Source organism: Strix aluco, chromosome 3 (genome assembly GCF_031877795.1).
Source record: "Strix aluco isolate bStrAlu1 chromosome 3, bStrAlu1.hap1, whole genome shotgun sequence".
NCBI classification, from domain to species: domain Eukaryota; kingdom Metazoa; phylum Chordata; class Aves; order Strigiformes; family Strigidae; genus Strix; species Strix aluco.
In genome coordinates this window covers 78642683-78667145 of record NC_133933.1, presented here as the reverse complement: position 1 = coordinate 78667145, position 24463 = coordinate 78642683, and the positions used below count along the sequence as shown (strand labels likewise).

General features: G+C 39.8%; 1 protein-coding gene and 1 long non-coding RNA gene across 5 annotated transcripts in view; both read right to left on the bottom strand.

Annotated features, from left to right (window-relative positions):
* The window catches only part of HS3ST5 (heparan sulfate-glucosamine 3-sulfotransferase 5), a 210751-nt gene that overhangs the window by 20345 nt on the left and 165943 nt on the right, over positions 1-24463 (bottom strand). The window lies entirely within an intron of this gene.
* LOC141921822 (uncharacterized) lies at positions 6881-13624 on the bottom strand. 2 transcript variants are annotated; one of them, XR_012622788.1, is made up of 3 exons: positions 13456-13624; positions 11186-11302; positions 6881-7268 (listed from the first exon to the last, which is right to left on the bottom strand). It is a non-coding gene; the product is annotated as an uncharacterized LOC141921822 (long non-coding RNA). The 2 variants fall into 2 exon arrangements; XR_012622789.1 differs by lacking the exon at positions 13456-13624 and adding an exon at positions 12387-12427.

The following is a 24463-nucleotide window of genomic DNA, read 5'->3' as shown; positions in this document are numbered from 1 at the left end:
CTGTGAGGTGGTAACCGTACTGAACAGCCAGCTGTGAGAGATTGTGACGGAGCTGCCTGTGCTGCAGAGCAGTGGCATGTCCCCACCTGAGGCCCCTGTCAGGACAGAGGATGGATGGCAGTGCCACACTCCTTCCCTTGTGCTGACAGCCACTCAGGCGAATGATTTGCCTCCTGGCATCTCTGCAACAAGCCCTGTTTTCTGCAAATGCAAGATCACAGCCTAGAATAAGGAAACATTACAGTAGTACCTAAGATTATTTTTCTCACACCAGCTATGGATTAATTCACTGATTTCTTACAAGTAGCACTCTGTCCTATCTACAGGTTCAGTTTAATACTTCAGTCTTTGAAGATGCTTCTCTCATGACTCTGTGAACATTCTTGCTGCTAACCACCTTATTTTTCTCTAGAAATATTTGTGGGTTTTGGTGCATTAATATGCTAATGTCTTGTACTAATTCCTCGAGCAATTCTCATTCTTGAGAATGGCAGGCACTCTTACTCTTCTACGATCAATAAATGTATTGTGTTTGATTAAATTTAATGTATTTAGTAGTTCTGTGCGACTGATCACAAATAAGAATCCAAGCAGATGGGATGATATCAGTGGCCACATTATTATTATCAACAGAATCAGACTTCTGGAGAGTGGGGTATGAGATAGGGCACCTCTTACCTCCAAGTTAATGGTCCTAATACTCTCTATTTAATAGTTACCTAACAGACTATGTGGTTGTAAAGGTGTCTTTATGCTGTATGAGGTGAGCTAAGGAAGTTGCTGACTTCTGTTTTGTAAAACAGAGGTAAGTAATAGGTACAAAGGTATCATGGAATTGAAGTTTTATATATGCATAGAACCTTGCTTTTCATTGAAAGGATTTGTTGTTACATTTACACATGCTTCTGTCTTTCCACTTTGTGATTGTAGGTTTATTTTATTGTCTCTGAAAGGTGCTGGTTCAGTGCCCTCACCAGCTAAATCTACCTGCATAAAAGATGCCAAAATATCCTCAGCAATAGTAGGTTTCTCAAACTACCCCATCTCAGAGGAACCATTCCCATGGCCCTGCTACGACTCCAGGAGCAAAGTTTTTATGCAAGTACATGTATCCTAGGCAAACAGTGATTCCCTGCTATGGGGTGACTGCTTCCCCCTGCTCTCTGCTTCTTCCTGGTTGCCTGTTGGCAGGAAGCCTCTCTGAGGGAGAAGCTGTCAGGCTCCTGCCAAATCTGCCCACACTCCCAGGCCCCCAGGGACAAGCCATGTATCTGGTCCCCCCTGCTGCCAAGTCCAGCCTAGTAAGACCCAGTGAGAGGGTCTTTCCCTGAACCTGGCCACCTTGAGATCCCTAGGGGCTCCCTGTGCCATTTATATACGGAGATCTTGGTTCTCTGCATGGATCCTTAGGCTGGTACTACATGATAACTGGCACTAAGCATCATTATGACTAGCTTACCCCCAAAGGTGCCATTCCACATCAGTTTTCATAATGCCCAACTTCAGGCTTTATTCACACTACTTGTGTGAAGAACAGGGCTGATTAAAAAGAAACCAGCACTCCACGTATATTCACACTCCTTGTCCTAAATCCTCACAGCTCTACCAGAATATGTTGGAGAAACCAGCTGTAGAACTATAAATGTGTTTGTACCCTTTGATGCACCAGGCAAAAAAAAGAAAAAAAAAAAATTCTTCTATCTCTTAGAATACTGACAGCTTCTTTCCATCTATGAAAATAACAAATACTTGCTTTGAAATTACGTCTGTCAGCTGAATATTAATGAAAAGCACTTCTGCAGACTAGTATTTAGTCTGCAGAGTAAAGGTAAAAAAAAGAAAACTAAGCCATCCACCCAATCATCTCCAGTCAGCGAGACACTGCTCTGCACAGGGCTGTGTATCCTGCTCCTCCCAAGGTTACCAAAAGGGTTGGCCCATGCATATGGAGCTTCCCTTATTATTGCAGCCTCTCTAAAGATATAAATGTTAACAACAAGAACAGCTACTAGGCTTATCCCTTGAACAAACAGAAGATAATGCAATTGAGCTTGCTTTTGGCCAAGGAAGGTCTGTTCAGAGGGGTGCTTAATGCCTTAGATAAAAATGTGGATCAGATTGTTTGACACCAGTTTAATACCTGGAGTTCTAGAGCAGGCTCTAGCCACTATCTTACTGCATTCCTATGCATTTCCCTGCAGCATCTCAGCATCCAAGCCTTGATGGCTGCAATGCCATGAGAATGTTGCAGCCCCTCCTGCCTGTAGCTGTCTCCCAGGTTGCAGCTTGGAAAAGATAAACTTGTTCCACTGACAACTTCTTCTGTTCAGGGTTACCATTTTTTCCACCAAAGCCTTCCCTTGCCAGCTAACAGAAGTAATGGAGCTGAGACCTCTGCTGCGACTGAGAGTGCTTTGAGCTGTACCAACCATCTGCCTCATAGGAAGGCAGATCTTTGAAATTCCCGTAGAAGAACAATACTATTATTATTGCTAATTAATAGTAGGCAAGGACACAAACCCATTCCAAATCAAATTAAGTTCCAATCAAAAAAAGTCAACTGTGATTTCTAATTGATTGCATTTTAAAATCAGTCAGGTTGTGTATGTTTTTTTTCACAAGATCCAACAGGTCACTGATACTTGTCTTTCTAGTGAGACTGAGATTGAAGCAGAACTGTCAAGGGTTTTTTTAAATGGATTCGAATTTTTTAAAAGAAGTTCTATTTTAATTAGAATTGTACAGCGAGATTTGTCAAGCTCATGTTCCTCTGGAAGTTTATTATGAAGCTATGTGGAAAGAAAGATGCTCTATGTGTTTACTCTTTCCCAAAGGGCCAGCTGAAGTTAAAATGAACTTCTGTGCCTGCTAGCACATACAGACCCCATGGGCCTCCTAAATTCCTGCTCAGCAAAGGCTGCTTCACACTGAGAAAAGGAAATATCATCGCCTTTCTTCAGAATGGCAGATTAAGTTTTCCCTGGTTCCCCCTTTCTGAGGATCAGACTCCGACATAACATATATGGATGCTAAAGAGCCCAGATGGCTGATTCAGCTTTAAATTAATAACCTCGGTACTCCAGTCAGATGGGGCATGATACAGTTGTTAAGTTTGCTCACTCCCACCCCTCTGTGTGTTACACTAATAGTTTAATTTAGTGCTTCTGGCTTTCCTCTTGCCCAAGTTTCAGGAGACTGTTGTTGAATAGCAGGTGCCTGCATTTGGCCATGAACATTCAGGATTAGGAGGGACATTCCACACTGCACTTTGATCCAAACTGTGACTCTTGGGAAGTTGTAATAGTATAACTAATAATTATTATATATATAATTATAGACAATTATTATTGTAAAAAAATCTTTTGATGACTTTTTACAGGGGAAAGCTATTGCAAAAGTCTGAGTCTCCAAATTCCTGGGCTCTGGGTAGCTCATGGATGTGTTCAAAGAGAGGTTAGTAAAGAAAAAACACAGTATGGACCAAACACTCCATATTATGCAGTATGAATGAAAGAATCTCAAATAATGATGATCATGGATCAGTGGAAATCAATACAATAGGACATGCAATAGTGATGCAGGTAAATCTATAGCTGAGTGAGTCTTTGGAAAAACAAAGCAGCATTAAATCAGTCTCTTGTCAGTAAAGAATGACCATCAAAATGATGTGGTTTTAGTATCAGAATATAAAAACTTTGGATAAAGACATACTATATTCTCAGTAAAAAAACAAGGCTACATTTCATTGAGACTGAACAATCCAATTTATGTCTTGGGCAGAACCATCATCAAACCCTTTGGGACTTACCTAATGGAAAGAGTAACTTACACTAGTATGGACAATAACAAAGAAGGCTTCCCCTTACCTGAGAGCCCGGACAGCTGTCCTGGTTTACAATATACATTATGTTTTCTCCCATTATTTCATCACGTTCCCAAAGGACAGTTAAAGTTGCTAGGGAATTAATATATATCTCTTCCTTGCTATTTCATTCTAAATATGAGGAAAGACAGAAACTGGCTTTGGCGTGTGTCACGTTCCAGTGTTCCTGATCAGGTGACATATCTCTGCTGAGAGTCAAAGGCTGTGCTCCTGCAGGACAGTATGGTGTAGGGGGGTCTGTAACTTCAGTGCAGCTCCAAGACCCTCCCTCCAGAGAATGCTTTTCCTCTCCGAAGAACATACCTGTCAGTCAATAATTGCTCTTCTCAACCCATGCTTTTAGGAGAGGTGGAAAACATTTTGTATTCTTCTTGCACTTTCTCTGTTTTCTTTAACTAAATTATATTTGCCACTATAAAAGACCTATTGATTACTTTAATAGATCTTTTGTTCTTTCTACAGATTAATGTCTTACTTTTTATCTTACTTTCTCATGCAAACTTCACTTTAGTCTATTTAAGCATTCTGAAAGCTTTATAGCATTTTTTAAACTCTTCATTCTTTTGTCCCTTATGTAGCAGCCTGGGCAGGGGTGAAATCACACAAGCACTCAGCAACTACCAGCCATAAACAGGTCCCTTCCCCCCGAGGGTGGCATCTGGTGCAAAGATGACAAGTGCCAAAAGGATTTGTCACTCAGAAAGCTGACATCAGGATTGCTGGGCTAAAAGTTGACTCCAATCCCCTACTGGGCTGCATAGGAATATATATAATTTTCCTCTGTCTGTAGCAGAAAAAATCCTGACACCACTTTTTGATTCTCATCTCTCCTCTGGCTAGAGCCTTGGGAAGTCAGTCTGGGTGTAAAATTGCAATAAATCCCGAGGACTCCAGCAGAGGCAACAAGAAGACAACTAATATGCCAGTGTGATAATGTGGTGGGTCAAGTGACAGGGTAGGAGAAGCAGGACGTAATGCTTAATGATACAAGTTCTCCTCGGTCAGTGTCCTAAATGTCAAAAGTCTCACCAGACATTTTAATAGAGACAGCAATCTGGCTTCAGAACCACACAGTGGAAAGTCACATTCACTCAGATATTAGTCTTAAATCATGAGCTCACAATGTGCACTGTTCACACTGTACTGAATATCTAGGCTTTTTAACAAATTTTCCATCTGCATACAGCAATTTGCTTGTTGATGTTTAAACATGATTGACATAATTCGACGATCTGGCTTATTAGTTTGCTTTGTAACTATGTAAAACTCTGACAATGATTATCCCAGTTGACTGAGGACATGCTTCCTGTGACACAGTAAACAAATGTAGCAAAGGAGGATTTTTCCAAATGATTGCTCCAACCCCCTAATGAGAATGTTAACTTATTTCATCAGGGCTGCACTACACCAAGAGTCTTAATGAATCCTCAAGTCACAGAGCTCCATTTCTTGAGCCTGGGGTACCATAGCTAGAATTGTATGCCTACAGACTTTTCTCCCATCTTTATCTGCATGCTGCATTATAATGAATCCATTTATTATACTGCCTGCAAAAAGACATTTCTTTGAAAAAGAAAGTATTTCCAAGATTTGGTTTCAAAACCTACCAAACTCCTCAGAGGAGTGCTTCTTCCTATAAATCAGTGACTCTTAATAGAAAGAACCTGATGAAAGAATGAGTAATGATAGGTAGAAAAATAAGAATAAATCAACCTGCTCATTAACCTGCTTGCACAGTAAATTCTCTGTGCTCTGAAGGCCAGGATTTAAGACAGTTCCTCTAAATCAAAGGATTCTTATGAATTCTGTTCTCCAGCTTCCTTCTATAAGTTATGTTTGGGTAGTCAATGACTATTTGTAGGGGATGTTTCGCAAACATTGGCACTGATTTATCTGGAGAAAATAACACATGGTGTTCCCAGGGGAAAAAATCATTACCTTAGTTTTGGTGCATCTAATTACAATAAGTCTCTATCATGCTCACCATCTACCCTAATTATCTGGGGAATTGGCAGTGTTTAACAATGAAGGAAAGAGTGCTCCAGTGTCCAATTAAGGTTTACTTTGAGGATTAATAAATCATGTCTCATCAGCCCCACTGACCCAGAGGTGTTAATCTTCACCTTATCACTCTAATCTTAAAGCAAAATTCTGCAGATCAAGAGCAGCAGAATGGTTGAGTTAATTGTTCCATTAAGCTGATGAAGTCTTTATACCCATGTCCAATAATACACTATTCCCTAAGCATCCTTACATGCTCTGCTACAGAGCAGTAAACCAACAGTAAAAAGACTGCCACAGCCATTCGGTGCAGGTGACTGGTAGCTTTGGACTCTGCTCCATACTCAGCTGTTTTGATATAACTATACTGCATTCACATACTGGAGTAAGGCTCTGAGAAGATTATAAACAATCAGGGGAGGTTCTAGCACATCGAGATTCAGTTACAAAAGGAAATGAATCATGTAGTCAAAAATGGAAAGAAGACTTAACAGTTATCTGCCCTGTAAATAATATCCTTTATTAGAAGGCATAAACAATACTGTTTTACTTAAGGGCAAGACTCCAGATATTTCACTGGAAAGAGTTTTCCTCTTTGACAAGCCTACAGTAATCATGGAGAGCATGGCAAATTGAGTTAAAATATGCTCCTAACCACTACGATAAATTAGGAATCACATTTTAACTGTGTTCCCAGTCTATTTGTATTTGCTTTTGTTTCTAAGTAATCAGGCAGGTTAAATTCTTCTGGCATGAACATTCACAAAAGTACTGAGTTCACATTAAAAATCCATCTTGTAACCATTGCTTTTCAAACAGTTCCTCCTCCTGATCTGAGTTTAGCAGGAAAGGAAATGGGAGTTGATACCTTTCAGGGCATGGGTCACATACTTGTGTGTCACTGAACAAAGGGAGAGAGAGTGAGATGGGCTCAAAGCCAGAATAATTTCATGGGGTTGGTAGAGGGAAAAGGAAGGAGGACTGGATTTCTGAAAAGCTTCTGAATGCAAAATCTTTATTGCTGTTCACACAGTATTTCCTTCCCTGTGTCTGTCTCTTTTTCTTCTAAATAAAACACAAACCTCTGCTTTCCCTCTCCCTACTGCATCACACCCCCAAATCAATGGGACTCAGACAGACTCTTCCCTCTTCCAGGGGTGAGAGATTAAGGACTGGGTGTTGCATTCAAGAGGACAGAAGCATGTGCTTGAAATGACGCAAGTGTTAAAAGAAGGTCAAAGAGTTGGGTTAGAGGAGTGAAAAATGAGTAATGTTTTCTCCCCCTTCTCTTTTCTCCAAAATGTGAATCACATATTATTTTATTTTCTGAAACTCAGGCACAGCCTCTTCTTTCACACTCTGGATTCACTCCTGAATGTAACACCTGAACAAACAAAGAAAACATTAAACAACACAATTGTTTGTTTTTCATAAAGATTTCTCAGAGAAAGTAGAGCTCTTGGTCAGGTGCTATTTCATCCATATTATTATTTATTTTTTTGCATCTTGAAGATATTTCAAATAGATTCCTTTTAAAAAAAACCCAACAGATAAACTGTTATCATGTCTACCGTCTGTGTCCCATGCTGAGAAATGGGACATATCATCATACTGACTTCAAAGCATTTAATCTGTAAAAAAGACAAGTGACTTACACATAAAAGTGTGCATCTTATAAAGTACCCAGATCAGATCATTTAAATGATTAATTTAACGAATACAGTTTTGAGATAAATTGATTTGCCTCTTTTTTGCCTCTTATCATCCTCTCTCCCTTCAACAATTTAGCATTCAACCAAATAATACCAGGCATACAACATTCTCAAGGTCACTCTATGATCCTCCTTCAAGCCCCCCATTAAAACCCTCTTCTAGTATAAGACTACGAACAAAACAAAATTAATCCTCCCTTGCCCTCCAGCCTAAGAGGATTCCAACTCACATATCTCACCTCCCGAGAGAATTGCAACCTCTCCATCTATGGACTGATGTCTTTATGTATGCACATGCATATGTGAATACCCAGAGACGTGGAGAGGGCACTCTGTTCTGCTCCTAAGAAGCTGTTTTATTTTACATTAAATAATTAAGGATTCCTTGGGCCAGAGAGCAGGACAGAGCATGACCATGGGGCAGCAATTAGGGCACTCAGCTGGGAAAGAGACCTGTTTTTTGCTCTTTGCTTCAAATATTGCTTGCTATTTAAACCAGTGGCTACTCTGAATGAAAGACATAACAGTCCTTCTCTCTGCCCTGGCTGGTGAAGTGTGTGACCCCTCCACCTTCCAGGTGGCTGGTTAGGTGCAGCAGGAGGACTCCCAGGAAAAGAGGTCTTCCCTTGTTTGCTGCAGCTTGTGTCTGCATTGGGGAACCTTCTGGTACTGAATGTCTGCTAAGTCATCATCTTGTCAGATCACTGCCTTGCTGGGTATCCCCAAAAGTCAAACAGCATCTCAGAAAGCTCAGGACCCAGCTACAACTGTGTTACTTTTATGCTGTACTAGTGTTAGATTGGCTTCTCTTCCCCTGGGGTGGAGGAGATGCTAGAACTGTGTCAGTACATATTTTTGGGCAGGCTTAAAGAAAAGTGGTGGCACCCCAGGTAAGAGTCCTAGCACAAACCAAAGATCCCGAGTCCCTAAGGCTGAATTCTCAAACATGGCAATTCTCCACCCATTTTTCTAGCCATGTTGGATCACAGAGGTGCCTTCAGAACATGTCTAAGTGTTACAGGTTTAAGTACTGCCAACAGCTAAGTCACTCAGCTGGGTTATCAAGATTCAAGTCCTTGCTCCAGAAGAAGAATAATTAATCACAAGTCTCTGTTCAAACTGGGTGAATGAATGAATGAATGAATGAATGAATGAATGAAAGAAATATCAAGGAAAAATGTGAAATATCATTGTGTCTGCTTCATCAAATGCAGAAAGAAGGCTTGGCACCTATCCGTAAGGCAGAGTTTGCAGCAAAGAATATTGAGAGAAAGGAGAAAGTGTGGCCAGAGGCAGATGCTTATTTCCCTTTCACTTCACTCCTGGTTAGTTCAGGTGGCTTCCTGTTCAGTTCTAAGGTGGAGCACCACACCAGGGATTGAGGAGTCCAGGAGATACTAGTTAAATCCTCTACACGTTAATACCTGTCTTCTACATGCCTAAGCATCTAAGTGGGTCTAACCTACAGCCCTTCTCCTGTTTAGTTCTTAAGATGTACAGAAGAAATAGGTGTTTCCAAAGTTGGCTGAAACCACTCATATTATATTCAGTTGTTGCGCCCAGAAAAAGAAAGTGTGAGACAGCACTGGAAATTGTGGTATTGACAAAATAAAATCATTTATGCAAAGAACGTTATTATGAGACAAGTAAATGTTTGGAAAGTAGTTAATGTCAGATCGTTCCCCTTCATACATTTTTAAAACAGATTTATAAAATGCATCCTATTCATAAGTGTTTTGCCTTTCATATTTCTTGTTAATTTCCTTTATTGTGGAATTCCACTGAGTGAATATCTCTGCACATTATGTACGGAACATAGCAGTGGAATAATTTTATATCTTCTTCTGGCTCCCCCTGCCTGAATTTTAATAATAATAAGTCTGAATGGTTATAACGCAAAATTGAAAGCAGCTCTGCCTGACAAACCAGGCAGAATGTATGAACAACCTCAGTATTGCCTTACTTTCCAGATTTGTGACAAATTACATCTAGTTTATACAGAATGTGTTATTATCCTCACGTTTCTTCTCTTAAAAAAAAAAAGTTGCTACATTTATGGTTCTCATTCTCTTTGGCAACAAAACCTTTAAAAAAAAAAGAAAAGAAAAAGATCAAAAACCTGTCTGAGATGATGAAAAATAAAAAATGAGCCATGTGTACATCTCTCATTCAACTACTTTCAGTTCATCAGCCCAAATAACCAGGCATCCATTTATAACTCAGTGGCAGTCTTTAATAGAAGGAGAAATTCAATTTGCTGAAGTCTTAAAAATGAGCTTTTATTTTAATCAGCTGGAACCTGAACCTTATCAACATGAAATCGAAAGGAGTATTTCCACACACTTAATATGTTTGGGGTTGCACTTTTGATTTGCTACAGCATTTTGCTAGCTTGGGGCACCTTTTTCTGCCAGTAGCTGGAAGACTGCTGGTTTTCTGCTGTGCTACTTGGTCTGGTTCCCTATACAATTTAGAATTTAATATCTCCATTTATTTATTTGCAGTTTGAAATAGTTCTTTTGTGACTTCAGGAAAACTACAGTTGAGGTGAGGATTTCTTGGGGGTAGATACAGAGTCAGGAGAAATAATTTTTCTTTCATGGAGAGAGGCCAGTAGAGGTGGATGAATGGAAAGAAGGAAGCCACCACCACAGATAGAACAGTGTTTCTTCTGTCCAGGAGTCAAAACTAGGAGCTGTGGAAGTATCCAAAGCCTTAAAAAGTGTCAATAAAGTAAAAAGCATCTCTCACAAGGCTGTCTCCACAGTAAATACAACCCTTCCTCATGGGTCTTTGTTCATTCTTAGAAGATCAGAGCTGCAGTGGGCTGTCTGCCACATCCTGTTGTCACCTCTGAGGTGTAAACTATTAGTTGCCAGATTTGATGGCACAGATAGATAAGAGCTTATTTTGGCTAAAAAGGAGTCTTTGTCAAAGATCTGGAAGAATATTACTTACTAAGAGGTAGCAAGGTAGAAATTTTGATTAAAGGAGCCTGGTTGCAGTTTGTAATCTAATAGAAAAAGCTATAACATTGATTTTGACAACAGTGGTTACTGCAGTTTGCATCTGATTCTTCGGGGGGGGGGGAAAATAGGCAACTCCTAGCTGTATGTTCCTAAAGTGCTTTGTATATCCCTAGCTGAGGATGGTGCAAACTCAACAAATAATAAATTTGGATTACCCTTCAGGGATCATCCATTTCTCTTCTGTTAGCCTTCACTCAAAACAGAGAGTCTTGTAGGTTTTCTTGCTGCAGCCTCCATCTTTCTGAGGGGAAACTCTTGCCAGGTCTACTCCAGCTGAGTGCACACCTCTCTAGGGACAGCAGGAATCCTTTTCTACCCTTTCCTCGTCCTTGGCTTTGCTGAGTATAATTCATATTGTTACACAAATTTATTGCAAGCAAAGATTTTTTTTAAAAATTGGATTTACTCTGCAAATATTAGACTGCACCCTCAGCCCAGCAAATTTATCTTTTCTAATATTTGATTTCTTCTTTTTGCTATTTCTTTTTCTTCACCTAACAATTTTCTCAAAAAAAGAAATGTTGTCAACATAGCTGTTCTCAGCATGCTGTCCATATTACCTCAGTAAAAGAAGGAAATTTGATGTCTGGACATATGTAGTCTTGTGGAAAAGGGTCTTCACTCACTGACAAGCTTAGCAGTATAGCTAACAGTATTTCCCAAGGGGGCTGGCCTTGCTTTAAAAAAAGAGAAGAAGAAAAGGAAAAAAAATCAATACTGACTCTTGACACATTTTCATTTACATCACTGCATGGCTTTCAGTCTGGGCACAAATCAATAGGCAGCTTTTAACACTGCTCAACTAGTTTGTTCTATGTAAAAGAAGAGAGATTTGCCTCAAGTGGCTTGTTTTTCCCATTGGGCTCCAGGCAGACTCTTCACCATTAACAGTGTGTGATTCTTCAAAATGAAGTCGAGTTTATGTGACTGCTCTTTCTGTGACTGATCAGAAGAACTTGAACTGTAATATTAATCACATGACATTTCTTCATCACAACTTACAACAAATTGACTTTGTACTTAGTGAAAGCGTCTCAAGAAGCCAACTCAGTGTATCAGAGGGCAAGAAGTCAATAGGAGGAAGAAAGATTTAGTTTCAAAACACACAGTACATAGCCTGTGGAACTGCTGCTGCACACACACTGGGCACTTTATCACACTGCAGGTGCGCTGTTATTACATGGTTTTATTTGCATGATGAAGGCATCTGCATCACCTCAGTTGTTTTTGTTGAATAAGCCTCCTCAGTCAACTGCCGATTTTCCTTCAGTCTCAGGTTTACATGGGAGATGTAGGGACCAGGTAGTTTCTCCAAATTGCACTGGGTTCAGCAACTATTTAGTTTCAATTCAACTCTCTACAGAGTTCAGCAGAGAACTGACCCATGAAGCAGGCACCTTCTGTTTCAGATATACTGATGGCTGTTACTCCAATGCCAGGCATATGTCATGCTAATAATACTACCCATATGCTTAACAAATGCCAATTTGCCTAAGATACCATTAATACCATTTTAAAGGCCACTTGCATACAGTGGGACTTCTAAAACCACATCTTTGTCATACATTGATTTTTGAATACAGAAGAGTGGGAGTACAGATGCCCAGAGGTACAATATTATCAGTTTTGATTCCTAGAGTCTCAGCACCTCACCTCAGAGAATTTTTAGCTCATGAAGCCTCCACAGAAGTTTTCACACTAAAGAAGTGCATGCAACATTGAAAACAAGAGCCTAGAGGATTCATGTGTTCCATGCAATACCTTAGAAATGTTCTTTGCTAGAAGCAGACTCCGTGTGAAGTCCAACGCACCATAAAATGGGCAATCATGTCTTTTTCTATGGCACATTTGAGACATGCATGACCAGAGTCTTCCCACTTGTGTAAAGCAGCTCGCTGACTGCCTTCACAGCTTTCATGGGGATTCTCCATAAATAAAACTGATTCCTCAGTGGTGCACAGAACTGATGTAATACCCAGCATAACATTGACTCTTCCTCTCTGGGCTTTTCTGGATTAGGCTTCTAATTATCTACATACACAGATACATGTAATAATAAAATAATGTATGGTAAATTAGTACATGCTCCTACTAAACAAGTTTGCTACCACTTTATTAAGCAAAAGCACTGGTTTCTTTTCTGTGAATGAACCAAGGTTTATTCAAGACTCTATTTTCAGTGGATAAAATTAGTATCATTTGGATGGAACACACTGAGGATATTTTACTTGAGGCAGATTTTGCTGGTTATTAATTTTTCAAAATTTCCACAGACTGGCCCAAATTGTATGAAACAGCTGTCAGTCTCAGACCATGCAAATCAATTTTTATTTAACCATCCAAGTTTTCTTGACATTTGTCTCTTCTGAGTTTAGAGTTACAGAACAACATGTGTTTCCCAGTGGAAAAGAACAGAGTTGTAATAAGAATAAAGAAGGACTTTCAAGGACACTCACAGAGATTAGTCAGCCAAGACTTTCTTTAAATCTGTATTCTTATTCTGTTGAGGGGATTCAGACCAGATTATATCAAATCAGTGAAGAAAAAAGTAAAATTAACTGTCTATTCAAAACGCACCCAAACAATCCGGAAATCAACTCTGCATACTATTGGTTTTGCACAGTTCTTTAGCCCTCGGTTCCCGATGCAAGTACAGCATGCACTTGTTCTCAACTTTGTCCCCTGACATTTGCAAAATAGTAGGCAAAACCCAAATTAATTGCTTAATTAGGAAGCATAAAATCATATTTCCTGTGGAACGGATCCATTTCAATACGACTTGTACACCACGTACCAGTACTAGATACATAAGTTTTGTACCACTACTCACCAAAAAGCCTGTTAAACGCCAAGTCCATAAGCACACCAGCTGTTTTATGCTGCTCCTCCAACATGAGTCAAGGTAAATTTCGCCTCTGTAGTGTAACAGGCTGTCACCCAGGGGTTACAAAGGCAGGCAGTCCACAGCCATAGTGGCTGGTGCTATGTGGCAGCGGGAGGGTGAGGGATGAGGGCAGGACTGCTGGGCAGTCAGCTCTGCCCCTACCAGGTGACAAGTAGCAGGGACACCAGAAAGGTTGCAGTAAGGCTGCTCAGCTCCCCCCACACCCCATCTGAAATTCAGCCCCTACTCAGCTGCAAAATGTGAGCAGTACTTTCATCCCAAACTTAGAGCAGATGTAAAATTTCGCACCCACTGTAGGACTACTTGCAGCTCCTGTGATTTCTTTTATAGATCTCTGATACTATGTACTTTCAAAATTTGTTCTGAATACCTATTATAGAAAGTAACAAATAGGCATTATATCACTGTTGATGCCAACAAGAAAATTTGAGGTCTAAGATATAACATCACTTGAGTAATTTTAAATTTGGCTTTCCTGTCAGTTAAATAGGCTCACCCTAATTACTGAGAAATAGACTGTCACTGACGATCTTTCACCAAGATAGAAACTAATTACAAGGACCTCACCACTATCATTTCCCCATTTTATCGAGGTATAAGTGCGAGGGAGCTGAAGGAAGCACCTTGTTTGAGGTTGTCCGTCAGACCAATGACTGATCTCAGAGCCAGTCACACATCATTTTCCACTGGATTAGCAAGCAGATCCCACTAACTGCAGCTGAAATATCACTGGAGAGAGCAGAGGGAACTGAAGGGAACTTGGAGCTGGGTATAGAGGACAGGGAGAAACTGGAATTGACTTTTTGAAGCTTGCAGCTCTATTGCATTAAGCACAACATGATGGACTGTGTTTCAACTCTGACTATTCTAGTTTAGCAATATATTCTAGCAGAGATAATACTAGGCAAGGTTTCAGTGGCCTTGGGGTGAAAATAAATTGTTTTAAACCTCCTGAAACAGAGCCTAACACTCTCTCCCACAGACCACACCACTGAAGTGCAACATACGTTTAAGTGGACAGTCAGAGTTCAAACATATGCAGCCATGCTGGTATTTCACTAAGGACTCCATTTGGAATGAAAAAGAACATGAGGATAAGGCCATGGGAATTTTTCACCATCTGTGATAATAATTCAGAAAAAGCCTGGCACACAATCTGCAAAAGAAAATTCCCTCCTGGGGTTGCAATTCCAGGATTTACTTTCAGGATTCAAGTATTACATTTTTTTTTAATGTCTTATGATTGTTCACAGAGGCACATGATTTCTGTGTGTGGCACAATTCTTGGAATGAGTTGCCATTTGGTATAAAACATTTGACACAATGTATTTGTCACAATACTCGCAAATGCCCAGACCCAGTGCTGTATTTAGGCTGATTTCCAACACAATACTCCACTACAGGTTGTCCAGTTCTTTCACATCACATTTCCTGAAATGAGAGATTAAAGACTAATGTAACACAAAAAAATTTATATCAATTGCTTTTCTTAGTAATTTGGGGGTTTTTACACCTGTTTACATGCACAAAAGTTTAATAATTGTTAAGCAACAAGTCTGTACAGGTATACATGAATTAAGATTACCAAAATTGATTACATTGATAAAAATCCCAGAAACTGCTGTTAGGAAAAGGGATATTACCAGACTTAAGTCAGACAGACAGCTTGCCTAGGTAGTGGTTCCCTTTCTGTGGTCAGGGTAGTGCTGTGCTGTGGGCAAGTTGGAAAGTTCAGCTCAAGCAGCTGCCAGCACCCCAACCCATGTCCAAATTGCCTGATAAAAGCTTTTTCTGGTACCCTGCTCCCTTACGCCACTGCCCCTTCACAGGGTATGCCTGAGGCAGCACTGGCTCTGCTGCCTCTGGGTGTGCAGGGTTGGACCCCTATTTTCAGGACTATTATTTTCCTCTATATTGAGGGAATTTGAGCAATTTATTCTTAGCAGTTTCCAATGGAGTGCAAAGTCTGCTGGCTTTTTCCTTTATATTCCTTCTCCCTCTCCCTGGAACTGGATGGTACAAAATGAATAAGAAACAACATAGTGAAATATAATCCAAGTGTACATTTGTAGAAGAACCTGCTTAATGGGGAAGTTAGTTCCTAACCCTCTCAGTATATGGTACTTTTCTGCTTACATGCTTTAAAATTCTGTCAAACGTATTTAATCCTATTCAGTTTATGTCCTCAATCATTTCTTTTGACAGCAATCTCCACTAGCTAATCATTTATTCCTGAGTCAGTTGGGGCTTGCAACACACTGTTATTGATCAGATCAGGTTTTGCATCCATTAATGGTGAAATGCAACTGAAAAAAAATCACACCATCTCAACCAGTCTGATCCCAGTACAAATGTGAACGTGGACTGAACTAAAACTTCCACAGAGCTGAACACTTCTGGCCTCAGCAGGAACATCAGAGAACCCAGAACAAAACCCTGCTCATGACTTCTCTGATTTGGCTTTGTCTGAAGTTCAGAACTGCAACAGCTTCCATCCTGAGACCATACAATCCAAAGGCAATCAAGACACAGCTAGAAGAAAAGTATTTTGGGAGCATCCTCTTTTTCCTTTCTTTACTATTACTAAACAAATCTCACCTTCAAACTTTTGCAGTTGACTACATTATGTTATATTGATGTTAGAAACAGGAGTATTTTGTGTGAAACCACAGGTACATTAAGGTTTAGGCCATTTTTGGACATTTGATGGTTGTGTTGGCCTGAGTGTCTGGTTGCCGTCACTGATGTCTGCCACTTGTTCCTCTCCAACCAGGCATGTCTCCTGTTTGCAGCACCATGCTACACCCCCTTTCCTGCTTTTTGGTCCCATATGTCAAGGTCGGCCTCAGGTACCCAATAAGCTGCATTTGACACACAATGTCCTGGAGCAGAAGAAAGGCTGCCAACCTTTGCTGCTCAGAGTTGCATACTTGCATGCTTGCAGGAGCCTAACAGCAGGCCTGCTAGTCAGCAGCATCTCTCTGTTCCACCTGTGAGCAGTGTGACCCTCCGCTGAGATGCTGCTGCCTTGTGCATGGAAAAGGCAAACAGGAGAGATCTGCATTTGAAAAGCCAGGCAAGTGCCTGCCTATTTATATTTATAATCCTGGCCCAGATGCATGGTGGTAAGCAGGGCTATATGACTGTTATAGGCAGGGACATAAATAGATACGTAGATGCAAAGGTACAAATGACTGTTGCATATCCTGTGTCTGTTGAGATATCTATTTCATTTTATCTTTGTAAGCAAAACTTACAAAGCAAAATAAGGATAACAGACATGGCTACCCAGCAATGCAAACATCTATAAGGGGAACATATTAAGGTAATATTTCAACCTACTTTTATGTATAAAGGGAATTTTTAAAAGACACACAATTAACTGAATTCTGGATTGGTTTGGAACAATTAAAAATCTGATGCTGATGAACAAGTCTCTGTAGAGTAGTGACAAAATTGCAATGGCATCTCTTCAGAGTCCAGGCACTAATACCAATGGCTTTATTTCCCTTATGCTTCTCAGGAGTAAGAGATTAGGAGAACACTTTTCCTGCCACAAACAGTCCTAAGAATTAGTGAGAGCAATATTTCATCTTTATACTGCTAAAAAATGTTTTAAATAGCCCTCTAGAGATACAGTATTAGAGAGATGGATTTTCCACTATAAGGTGTGCATGCTTACTTGTCCTAACATGAGCATTTCTCCCAGCATATTCATAGCAATCACACACAGAACCACACGTGTGGCTGGATGCACAATTTCTCATGTTAAAGGCAGGTATTCCACCATGTAGTAGCACTACAAAGCTGAATGTACATGGTGCCAAAAGATGTTAAAGCCATGACATGTCATCACTACTATGATATCCATCACTACATTTGGACTAGTAAATAGAGCAGACCATAGCCCACTCTGGCCTTAGAAGCAGTTTGCACCCAGACATCTAAATACACTTTAAATAAGGGTGATCACATCTATTTTGCGTACAGCCTCCTGAATGGTGCTGGAGCATTGTCTTAGGGAGTGTTAGCTGGCATGAACCCAAGTGCACGACAGACAGCATGCTAGCCGTTAGTGAACAACCACAGGATAGTGTTTGAGCCTGTGTCCTGGCACGGCCTTACTGGCATGGATGCAGCCCATGGTACTCATGTGCATGAGACTGTTCTGCTCTGAACAGCCTAGTGCTCCCACTGGTTCTGCCTGCTCTCAGGGCGGCTCTGGCTTCATCCCCACAGCTTCCTTGCAAGGTTCAGATGCTGCAAAACAGTTCTTCCCAGACAGAAGCTTTCTTTTCTCTCCTCAACAAAGCTGGTCTCAGAGTGGGAATATTAGGGGTGTGCAGGTCCTGGGAGAGGTGTAAGAACTATACTGAGATAGGAAGGCTCGTATGCTGGAGACAGGCACTCCTGCAATTGTATTGTGCTAAAGGTCTCCCAATGAGCTAAAACATCCAGCCACCAGTCCAAGTCCTTCACTGAGATCTTGGACCTTTACCGAGATCAGATTATCTAGGGTCTGGGACACGTGGGATGGAGAAAAAGAAACGGACTGATGCACTCATTTCTTGGCTGATGAAGTTACACCACAATTACCAAGTACTACAATACTTGTTTTATCTCTTTTTGGCATTGATTTAGTGAAAGACTCACATTGTGCTGCCTGTCACTAACTCTTACACAGATGGTTGCTTAGTGTATGGGCATCAGGTATTTATATTAATCAGATAAGCATAAATATACATGAAAGAGATCCTTTCGAAAAAACAAGGTTATGCGGTATTACTGCAAATAAAAATTCTTCTGTGTTTACCAGGCCTAGAAACAAACTTGCTGAGGATCATCAAATACGTTTCTATAGGAAGTACATTTGTGAAAGTCAGGGATAGTTTTAATTCAATTACTGAGCTATTCTCTAGGAGGGAAAGACTGAAGTGATATGTTAGTTTGTGTTTTACTCATGTAGGTTTTCTCCTAACAATCACTTTTTGATAAAGCATCTGGTCTGGTTTTGAAAAGCTCTGGACAGAAGATTTACCCCCCTGTTTCTGAGGAAGGTACAGTAGCATGAGAATTACCTCTTGTTCTTAACTTTTTGCCACAGTCTCGATCCAGGGATGGATCATTCTAAAAAGTAAGGTACATGTAAACCAGCTGTTTTATTTTGTATACAAACAAGTAGTTTGTACAGTTCTTGTACAACTACTGTATTACCTGCAGTTGCCACTGTTCATGCAGCCACTGATCATTTTAGACAAAGATTTTTTTGTTGTTATTATGACTAGCTATTTACAGAGGTCTGTGAATGCAGCCTTGTTGTAGAAAACATACAAGATATGGTCCTTGTCTGTAGAAAGATCGAAATGAGGCATCATTCCCTTCATATTGGTATTAAACCTTGTGAACTGATCTCATTATCTTGAAGTTACTAAACTACCAGATATGCACAGAAGGGACTGCGGTGTGCGGGACTGTCAGGAGAAACTGCTGCAGAGAATACTGAGCAAAGGCTGGTTGCACAGCCACCCAGAAGTGTTCCAGCCACAGAACCACAGCGCTGACGGCACTGTTACAGCAACAGCCGCCATTTCTCTCGCCAGCCTTTATCAAGAGCGGTGTGTGTGTGCTCCAAGCCAGCAGTAGGAGTTCCACTGGCAGCGCCCTGGGGTCTGTAGTTTTGTGCTTTGCTTTTCCCTCGGTGCACAAGGGTGCTGCTTTCTTTTACTTCTCACAAGGAAAACAACTCCTCCAGATTTACCATGATGCTTTTCCACAATAGTGTCAGCCATTTCTGTTTCCCCCAGCTCCTGAAATTGCAACTGGGGCCAGAATTTGGAAATTTGCTGTAAATAAATCAGGTATCCAGTTTCTATTGTCCTCCTTTCTTTGTGTGTTCTTTAAGGCTCTGTCTCTCTCTGTAAGAGCAAATGCTCCTCCGTCCTGCTACAGTCAGGATCTCAGTGAGTCCCACACTGTGCTTGCCTTGCAGCCCGCCTTAAAGGCAACTGGAGTAGACGGACTCATGTGTGTGAGTGCAGAACATAGTCCACAGCTTTGAATTTTTAGAAGACAGCTGTTTTCTAGGAAAAATGTTTTAATAAACTTGTGTGTGGTGGGAGGATGAGATTAGGATTTGTAATGAGTCAGATTCCCAGTTTTTGCTCTGTGAAAGTAGGGAGGTCACAAAGGACTTCATATATGTACATATATACACACACACATATGTAAAGAAAGGTTTGTATATTTTTAAAAAAATATTTGTTTGGAAAATTATATGTGCTTCTATTGAATTCTGGAGACACCTCATTTCTATTTCATAACAAGATCTGCTGCAACAGTATCATTTAATCTGGATATTCAACAACATTTTTTAGCAGATAGCAGTGCTTAGGAACATAAGAAAATGTCTCCCACATTTAGTTTTAAGTGAATAGCTCTGCTGAATTCCTGCTCAAAGATTTCAACCTGTGCTATTTTCCTCTTAATTTCTCATGTCATTTAAAATTGTACATCTTTAAAAAAAGATATCTTACTAGAAAATAATGTAGCAGAGTAAGTTTCTGCTAACACGATGACAAGACAGGCATTCTGTTTTCTCCTATCAGTCTTCAGGTTCACACTCACTGCCCACCTTTTTTCTTCTGCCCCCGCCTTGTAATTATTTTTCCGTGTACTTCCTGACATGACATGTGCTTACACTAATTGGACATCTAAATCACAGTGAAAAATTTGCATGCTGTAGGCTCTAGATTTAAAGAATGCCAAATGTTACTCATTGAAATGACAAAAGATGTGCAGACAAGGGAGAAAATAAGGTGTTTTAACAAATGGATGTAGAAAACTTGTTCTAATCTGTTACTATTGTGACCATTTGGATGGAACAGATTAATGGTATTTGGGTAAAACATAGCCGGGAAATAAGGCCTTTCTCTCATAAATTCTGCAGAAAAAAGATATTCTTGAAGGTACACAGCTCCATTTGAATCACACCTGCTGCCCTTACAAGCATAAAATTTCTGTTGCTCTCAGTAAGGGCTGTTTTTACGGTGCATCTGATAATATTCAGTGATTTTTTTTTTTTTTTTAATAAAGCCTCATTTCCTAGATCCATGTGATTAAAGAGGAGTAACAGAATAAAAGAAACCCACTCAATGTATCAGCAGCCAATTAACCAGCTTTAATGGCCATGAAGAATAGCTTGCAAATGTTATTGAAGTGTTGTCCAAAAGCTAAGCTCAAGGCTGATAGAAAGCCATTTTCTTTCAATAATTTTTAGCAGTATAATGACTTTTGGGGCCTAACTAGATATTCTGGCTGGTCATGCTGAGCTCAAGTAAATCCAATCTCAGAAGGCAGCTATTCAGCAATGCATGACTGTGAAAGGCTTGTGGTGGTGCTCTTTTGGGAAAAGGACAACACTGTGAAGCCTATTCATCGGTCCTAGCACCTGAGGGTACCTCTCCAGTGCACATCCCAGACACCAACAGGACAGGGGCGATAAAGCAGACCATGGGGAAGGATCCCACGAGAGACAAACCTGCAGAGCACTGGGGCTGTGAAGATGCTGAGAAACAGCTCTTTAGCCTTTCTGTAACATCAGTCTACCTCGATGCCCTTGGCTTATTTGTTAAATCTTTTGGGGATGACTCAGGGAAATTTAAGTTCCCTTTTAGTTTTCTGTTGACAGATCTGCAGTTTTAAATAAATAAATTGGTAACAGCATCTGACATCATCAGCTTGTTAATGGAAATTTTATCCTCTGGCACCAATATTATCTTTGATCATTATATACTCTGTCTGAAAAAAGGAAGTACAGCACTGTGTAAAATAAGATAAAAAGGGGAATAACAGAATAGGATGGACATTAGCAGGGAAGGATGGTCATTGAATTTAAGATACTTCATTAGGACTCAGGACATCCAAGTCCAGTTTCCCCTTTGTCTAATGACTATCAACTAACTGGGGAAGTGATTAAGTATATCTGTGCCTCAGCAACATATCCTAAAATATTGCCTTCCTTTCTCCATCTCATCTAATTAGATTCAGGCTAAGGACTTTCTCTAGCTATGTACAGTGATTAACATAAAAAGATGTGTTGTACTGAGTGCATCGGCTACATATGCACTGGTAAATTAAACAGGGACATCTATATGTTTAATAATATTAACTTCTAACAGTGGTCACCTATACATTTAAATAATTCTTATCATAAAACAATATTGTCACAGTGTACATAAATCATATATAAGATGAAATATTGTCATAAGCCTGTATACTATACTCATTTTTTTGTTCATTGCGTATAACTACATATTATACATATGTACAAAGTTGTATATTAAATGAAGAATATGAAACAATAGACTACACATAGTCTCTTTTTTCTGTCTCAAGATACAGAACTAGCTGTTTAGCCATAATGCTTTTAGTTTTGTAAGACAGTGTCAGTTTAGAATAGAAGCAAGGGTAGTTAACTGCATGCTATAAACACTACATGTTATTTTCACTTATATTGTTTGATTAGTACCGTATTTTACTTTTTAATATTTAGTAATTCATGAAAAATTTCCCGTCAATAAGTGCTGGACATAAAAGGAATATGTTTCTCCTTTTTGTTAAATAAGGCTTTGACTTACACACAGTTACATGAATTCTCTCTCTGATGTAAATAAACCCACAGTGGTTTCAAGGAAGATTATAGGAGCTCCTCATTGAATTTTGTGCAGTCATTTGGGGAAAGAATTGAAGTGATTTTCTGCTCTGTAAAAGCAACTTCTGTTACTTCAAGCTACTTCTGGAAAAGACTGGGTAGTGGTATGGATTTGATTAGCTCATCCCTCTTGACTCAGGGACAGGGAAAATAATGAATGACTAATCACTTCAGGTTACTGTTTTTTACACTGAGGCTATTACAGAACCAATTAAAAAAGTCATACAGAAAGCTATATAGATGTGATTAGGTTATAATGGTAATGCAGGGAATTGTGTATAGATAATTATTCTGCAGTACAGATAATTCCAACAAAGACTAATCAGAATACATATCAAACACCTAAGAAGAACAATTCTGTCTGAATTAATTTTAAACGTCATTCAAAAAACTGCAGATATATTGTGACTTTTTAAACAATAGAGGGGAAAAATTATCCTTGGCTCTTTCCTTCCTTTCCTTGCACAATGCTGTCCTGCAGTTTTTACAGAAGCTCAGTTTGCACTACGTTCTTGCATTAATCATAGCTGGGGTGTAATTCAAAGCAGCTTTGGACCTTCTCTAAATTCCACCACCTGGTAATAGTTTCCTAGGGACTAACCCATAACTGCAGATTACAACAGCACAGCACAGCACATGCTATAGCTCAGCTGATAGGCGGGATTACACCTCTGCATCAGGAGCTCCTGAATTAGACTCAGAGGCCAGCAGTAATAACACACTTGCAGCAGGCCAGGTGCAGAAGGAATACAACAGAAATAAATTGAGGTAGCACTGTGCCACCTTTTGTGTCCGATTTCTAGGAATAGAGAGAGGGCAGGAACAAGCTTGTTCATATTCTATTTTTAAATATGTCTATTGTGCTAACATTATATTTGAAATGCAGAAGAAAAGTGCTTGTCGTGTATGCAACTCCTCCTGACCCCCTGCATCATATCTCCTCCTCCCCTCCCTTGTCCCCTCTCTCATCTGAGTCCTCTCTGCAGCTGTGCTCAGAATAGGTCTTGCATCTCCCTGCCAGCAACTCATATCTTATCTCAAAACATATGACTCAGTACCATGTCACCTTCTCTTTTTCATTATTTATATCATGTGCCCTACACAAAGTTGTGTAACTTAGTTCTGAAAACCCCAGTGCAATTCAATTCACATCAAAGCAGCCAGTTTGTCAGCTTCTCCATCACCTAAAAGCTCTATATTCACTGCTCAACCTCCCTGAGCATATCTGCTACTTTCCTGCCTTCTACCACATAAAAAACCCTGACATTTCTACCATGCTACTTGCAGGGAATTGACTGATTTGATATATAAATTGTCTTTCACCTTCCCTTTTTCAGTGTCCACTGACTATTTATCTGTCTCCTCTTAGCGTGTTTGTTCCTCAGGGCAGAAACACTGCTCAGAAAGCATTTAGCATGCACAGACCAGTGCTTAAGTAATAATTACTTTGTGGTGTACCTAACTGTACAAGATACCACCTATAGTTTCCGTTTTATTCCAAAATACATTTTTATATCAGTCCTTGAAATGTTTCAAATAACATTTTCCCAGCAAATGATGCCCTCTATGAGAAATAAAACCTTTGAAATAAAGCATTTTAAGAACTGTTAATTGAGATCCATTAATCAAACTATGTAAGGGAAATTTGAAAAGCTTCTCATCACCAGCCAAGGCCCTGTGAGCTCAGCCATGTTACTACGTCCTGCTTCTTGAAGTGTTCAACGGGAAATCTGTTTCTGGATAAGCACAACCTGTAGTCTGAATGGGTTCTGAGGATGACATGAGTTGCAGCAAGAAGTACAGCAGCAACCTAATAAACTCTTAGAAAATTGCAGTCTTATATCTTCCTAAGGTCACCTAAAAAGATAAATTGTTAATATAATTAAGCCTTTATTTGACCCATTTCATAGACTTTATCTTTCACTAATTTTTTTTAATCTTAATTAGTATTTAGCATTTATGCAAGTCTGTGTGATTTAAGATGCTGAATGATATATGAGTTCAACAGAGTCCTCAGCTGAAGGACAAGTATTTTAGTGAATATGAGACCTGACCCAAAGGCTATTTCCAGCAGTTTGTCATTTAGTACAGGGAAGGTTAGGTAGGTTACAGTGATATATGATCTTTCATGCTCTGAACCTAACAGCACAGTTGAACTGCTCTTATGACTTTCATTAATTGTATGCAGCTCTTTTCTTCTACAGAGTAAACTGAAAATGTGAT